Source organism: Octopus sinensis, linkage group LG4, assembly GCF_006345805.1.
Source record: "Octopus sinensis linkage group LG4, ASM634580v1, whole genome shotgun sequence".
NCBI lineage: Eukaryota > Metazoa > Mollusca > Cephalopoda > Octopoda > Octopodidae > Octopus > Octopus sinensis.
This window is the reverse complement of record NC_043000.1, coordinates 15,727,106-15,733,105: the sequence shown is the minus strand read 5'-3', so window position 1 is coordinate 15,733,105 and position 6,000 is coordinate 15,727,106. Positions and strand designations below refer to the sequence as shown.

The following is a 6,000-nucleotide window of genomic DNA, read 5'->3' as shown; positions in this document are numbered from 1 at the left end:
ATATATATATATATATAATATATTATCTATCTATCTATATCTATATGATATCTCTCTCTCTCTCTCTCTCTCTCTTCTCTCTCTCTCTATATATATATATATATATATATATATATATATATATCTATATATATAAGGATATAGGTATGTGTATCTGTGTTTATGTATGTATATGCACATGTGTGTGTATGTGTATATGTGAACATAAATAGATTTATGCATATATCATCATCATCATCATCAACATATGTATATATATATATATATATATATATATATATATATATATATATAATATATATATATAAGTAATGAGTGTACAGAGAGATAAATGTACAACATAAAGCTGAAAGATAATATATACCCATTTACCCATTGCTAAGTTTTATGGCTGTCTAAATTTAAGTAAAATCAAAGAAAACAACTGATAGGAAAACCCAATAAAAGTATTAATCAGAAAATGGTCTGACACATCTATATTAACAGCCATTCTGGCAACATTTTATCTTCAGTCTGTCCCCTACTATTCCATTGTATGTTAATTTTCCCCCATTTGAATCTAGAACAGTCACTTGCCATCTTCTTGATGGTAAATTCTGTCACCATCGTCATCATTGCTTAACATCCGCTCTCTATGCTGGCATGGGTCGGACAGTCTGACATGGAGCTGGCCAGCTGGGGAAACTGTCCAGACTCCAATTGTCTGTTGGGGCATGGTTTCTATGGCTGGATGTCCTACCTAACATCAACCACTCAACAGACTGTGCTAGGTGCTTTTTACGTGCCACCTGCATAGGTGTATTTACACGGCACCGGCATGGATCCATTAATGCAGTACTGGCACAGGTGCTTGTCAAGTGGCACTGGCTCCTGAAAGGACAAACCTGTGTATGTGGAAGACATTTTTCCAAACTATTAATATTATGCATAAAAGTTGCACCGCTCTAACAATTTGACAATAAGTCTTGGCTATGTAATTTGCATTATGTAGCCATTATTCTTTTACTCTTTTACTTGTTTCAGTCATTTGACTGTGGCCATGCTGGAGCACCACCTTTAGTCGAGCAAATCGACCCCGGCACTTATTCTTTGTGAGCCCAGTACTTATTCTATCGGTCACTTTTGCCGAACTGCTAAGATATGGAGACATAAACACACCAGTATCGGTTGTCAAGCAAAGCTAAGGGGACAAACACAGACACACAAACATACACACTGACACACACACACACACATATATACAACAGGCTTCTTTCAGTTTCCATCTACCAAATCCACTCACAAGGCTTTGGTCGACCCAAGGCTATAGTATAAGACACTTGCCCAAGGTGCCATGAAGTGAAACTGAACCTAGAACCATGTGGTTGCTAAACAAGCTACTTACCACACAGCCACTCCTGCGCCTATGTAATTTGGCTATGTAATTTGCATTATGTAGCCATTAATCACCTTATGTTAAAGAAATGTGAGTAAAGTAGTGTAACTATCTTATAAACAATCCCTCATGTTTTGTTTTGTGGTATTCATAAGTATAACAAAATAAATAACTTGATGCCTTACAATTCGCTATCCATTTAAAAATTTTATTACACTTTCCTTAGCTTCACATGTACAGTGGCACATAAAAAACACCATTTGAGTGTGGCTGTTGTCAGTACCACCTGACTGATCCTTGTGCTGGTGGCACGTAAAAGCACCCACTACACTCTCGGAGTGGTTGGCCTTAGGAAGGGCATCCAACTGTAGAAACTCTGCCAGATCAGATAGGTGCCTGGTGCAGCCATCTGGTTTGCCAGTCCTCAGTCAAATCGTCCAACTCATGCTAGCATGGAAAGTGAATGTTAAATGATGATGAATGGATGGATGAATGAGTGAGTTCTTATTTCTGTTGATCCTGTATCCTTTTCCTCAACATTGGATTTTAGATCTTGCTTGAGTACTTATTGTGTGTACCTAAATTTTAGCAGAGAGCCAACAGTTTTTGAGAAGCGGAGTTAAGGCAATTACATTGACCCCCCCACCGTGTTCACCTGGTACTTATTTTATTGACCTCAAAAGGATGAAAGGTAAAGTCAACTTTGGCAGAATTTGAGCTCTGAACATAAAAACACACGAACATTCAGAGCTCGATAAAATAATATGTTAATAGCAGGAACACTTATAAACAATGAAGTCTTGAGAGGTTTCCTATAAACATATAATTTCCCAAATGCCAAGTGTTTAAACTGATAGAAATAAATTATAGAAATTATTAGTCAGGAGGGAGTCAATGTGCTCAGTTTTTCAGTTAAGTAATAAAGCAGCTGACCAGGTGAAGTCAATCAACAGGAGACTAAAAAACTACTCCAGTAACATATGTGGCTATAATTACTGGAATTTGTTAAAACTGGCATGAATAAACAATCCAGATTTTATTAAATACAAACATTGGAAACAAGGCTTGGAAAGGATGTTGAAAAAAAATTTCTGTTTTGCAAATATTACAAAAGTGGTGTTAGAAAAATAAAATAGTGTCATCGACAGTGCTGCAAACAACAACACACATGCAAAACAAAGTACTGAGAAAAACATTACAAGTTGGTTATTATTCTATCAAAGCAAAAATATTTGCGGCAAATAAGTTGTATGTGTTTTTAATATCAAGAGGTTCTGAAGCCATTGATGAGAGAAAAATTTCTCTCTTCCCCTTCTATTAGTCTTTCCCTTTCTTTCTCTATCACACGCACGCACACGCACACACACACACACACACACACACACACACACACACACACACGGCTATGCTATATATTGGTTCAGGGTAGAATTGTTTTTAGTTTTCTGTGTGAAAGTGTGTTTATTTACACAGAATTACATTAAATATAAGTTGATCATAGAAATGTATATAATCTAACCTAGCATAGACACAGTTATATGAACACTGACCGAGCATGTACATTTGTGTAAGTATTCTGGATGGGTGGTGTGTGGTTAAGAAGTTTACTTCTCGACTAAATGGTTTCAGGTTTAGTCTTATTATGTGAAACCTTGCACAAATATCTCTTACTCTAGCCCCAGCTGACCAAAACCTTGCGAGTGGATGTGATTGATTGAAATCAAACAGATGCTTGCTGTGTATATACATGTATGTGTGTTTGTGTCTCTTTGTCTTGACATTACATGGTAGTTGTAAACAAGCATCACAGTCATACAAGCAGTGTTGTTTGTGTCCAACCATCTGTGAAAACATGTCAGGACATGGGGAAATGTTATCTAATTTGGAAAGAAAGCAAGGGTTAGAAAGTGAATGTTAAAATGATGATGACCATATACAGGCATATGCATTTGAATTTATAAACTAGAGAAAATAATATTCAATATATTCAGACAAGTCCATTAATCCATTTGAAACTATAGTATTTCTCCATGACTAAAAGCTGTGAAAAAATGAAGACACAAAATTTAGAGTGAATGTCAGAGGGAAGCCTCAGTTTTCGGTATGTGTGTAATAGTAATTTGAAAAGCCATTGTAATACAATCAGTTGGGGATAGATTAAATATAAGATCAATGATAACATTTTTACCTTAAAACATTTAAAAGTTGTGGTACTTCAGGTAGAAATGCTCCTTTTCAAAGATTGAGAAGAATGAGAAAAGACAGCTAGATTCATCAGACTTTCAAGTCTGTATGGCAGAGTAAGACCACAAGTTGTTGAGGCAAAGAGAAAGTAGCTCTGTAGGTTATAAACATGTGATATTTTGTTCGTAGGTGAAAGTTTGGTAGATTCATCATCATCATCTGTGCCAGTTTAGTAATAGAGTCAAATTTCCTGAGAGACTTGTATGAATACAAATGTGAAAAGGTAGAGTTTCATAACATACAACTGCCTTTTGCAGTTTATCTGAGTAGGCGTGATGTGTCAATGATAAGGAAGGTGAGTGACAAGAAGTTTAAATAAATTACAGGACAATTGTGACAAATGATACATAGAGGTTAGTGTCAATGATGGTGGCTTAGTGACAAGAAGTATGAATTAAGCTTTGCCTCATCTGCAACATAGGATATATTCAAATGAGATTAGTGTCAAGATATGTTAGACTAATAAATAAGCCACAAGTCAGCATCATCATTGAGAGAGAGAGAGAGGGGGTCTCATTAACCATTCAATTTAATCTAAATTACTAACGGGATGACTGTCAGCCAAGTTACCTCTAACTGACCAATTCTGTTCAGAAGAGAGCCAAAATTGCAGCTCATAATGAGTTCGGAATTTGTGGTTGAACTTGTACTTGGATTATCTTAGCTTTTTTATCTGTCTAATATTACTAAAGTTGAACAGATAAATTAAAGAAGAAGAGAAATGTAAGTGCAGGAGAGACATCTGACTTGAAGCTTGACATAACATTTGTGTAGTTCACAGCCCACAGCTCAAATCCTAACCAGGAGATGATTGGATACTTTTAAAACTCCAAATAGAAATAATTCAGACACCTCATTAATGTCCAACCAAACAGCTCACAAAAGATTAAGGGACTTTGTAATCAATCAATCGATCAATCTTCAACTTAGAAAGATGCTTAATTCTTCATTTACATTTGTATTTCATTTTGTTGGTTCATTCAGTACTTACCATAAAGTAGGTGATTACAAGAATTTACATCAACCTTAAGCTATAATATTGCAACAGTTAATGCTAACTGGCCATTAACTCACCAGCTTGCTGTGTTTATTATCAGAGATTTTTAAACTGACATCTCACAAGTACTGAACATCCATATTAATGACAACATTATGGCTGCAATTAGTAAATTATAACAGGCAGTTATCTTCAGAGGAACAACAGTAAACAAGATTAGGGGAGAGTTAAGTAATTAGCATAAGGCTGCTAATGATGTGATGAATAAAGTAAAAAGACATTTGATGCCAATCTTTGAAAAATAAATTATTATAACTAACAGCAGTGCAGTAAGCTTTCAGTAAGCCAAATCTATGGCCTGGTTTTGATTCCCAGCTGAAGCCATTCACTTCACATTGCTTAATAGCTTTGAAAAATCTCATTGCAGCTCTTCTAAAGTTGATGGTGAACAACTGTCAGAAGACTGTAATGTTTGTCAAGATAATTACTAGTTTGTTAAAAACAATATGAGGCAACAAAAATGTAAGCCATCAGACTAATAACAAATAGGATTTAGTAAGTTTACAAAAGTCATTCAAAACTGATGAGTTAGAAGATCTGGATTTAGCAAGAGCAATTAATAATCCTTTAGAAATGTTGACAACAGAAAGGTAACTACTTCAGTGTGAATGAAGCTAAGCAATCAATTGTTACTTGGCAAGTGGTATGAGTTACCTTCTTTAATTAAAAATAAGAGTGAAACAGAAATTAGTGTTTTATTTTTCAGTATTACTCCATGTGAGTAGGCATAGCTGTGTGGTTAAGAAGTTTGCTTCTCAAACATTGGTTTTGGGTTCAGCCCTACTACATGGTTCTTTGGTCTTCTATTATGGCTCTGGGCTGATCAAAACCTTGTAAGTGGATTTGAGAGACAGAAACTGAAACAAGCCTGTTGTGTGTGTGTGTTTCCTTGTTTTGATATTGCATGATGGTTGAAAATGAGCATCACCATTTAAGTGGTGTCATTTTTTTTTTCTAATTCTCCACGAAGGTACGTTTAATATTGGGAAAATATCACCCTGTTCAGACACAGGTGAAAGCTGGTAACAGGAATGGCATAAAGCTATAGAAACTGTGCCTCAACGAAATCTGCCTGCTCCAGGTAAGCATAGAAAAGTGGACGTTAAGACAATGATGACGACATTATTATTTTATTTTTTATCTAAATTGAAATAAAAGCAATTTTTATAGTATGTTTATCAAATACATTTTAAATAGAGAGGCAAACCTTAGGAGGTTTTATTTGATTTTCAGGCAGGTGGTACAAAAATCAAATTAATTAAATAACAAAAACACATTGATAAAAATCAAAATTCTACAATTTATCACTACCAAAAAAACTTGA

The 6,000-nt window shown here is 35.1% G+C and overlaps 1 protein-coding gene across 4 annotated transcripts in view; it reads right to left on the bottom strand.

Moving 5' to 3' along the window:
* Nucleotides 1-6,000, bottom strand: part of LOC115210875 (mariner Mos1 transposase) — a 229,504-nt gene that overhangs the window by 49,504 nt on the left and 174,000 nt on the right. The gene's annotated exons all lie outside the window — the stretch shown is intronic.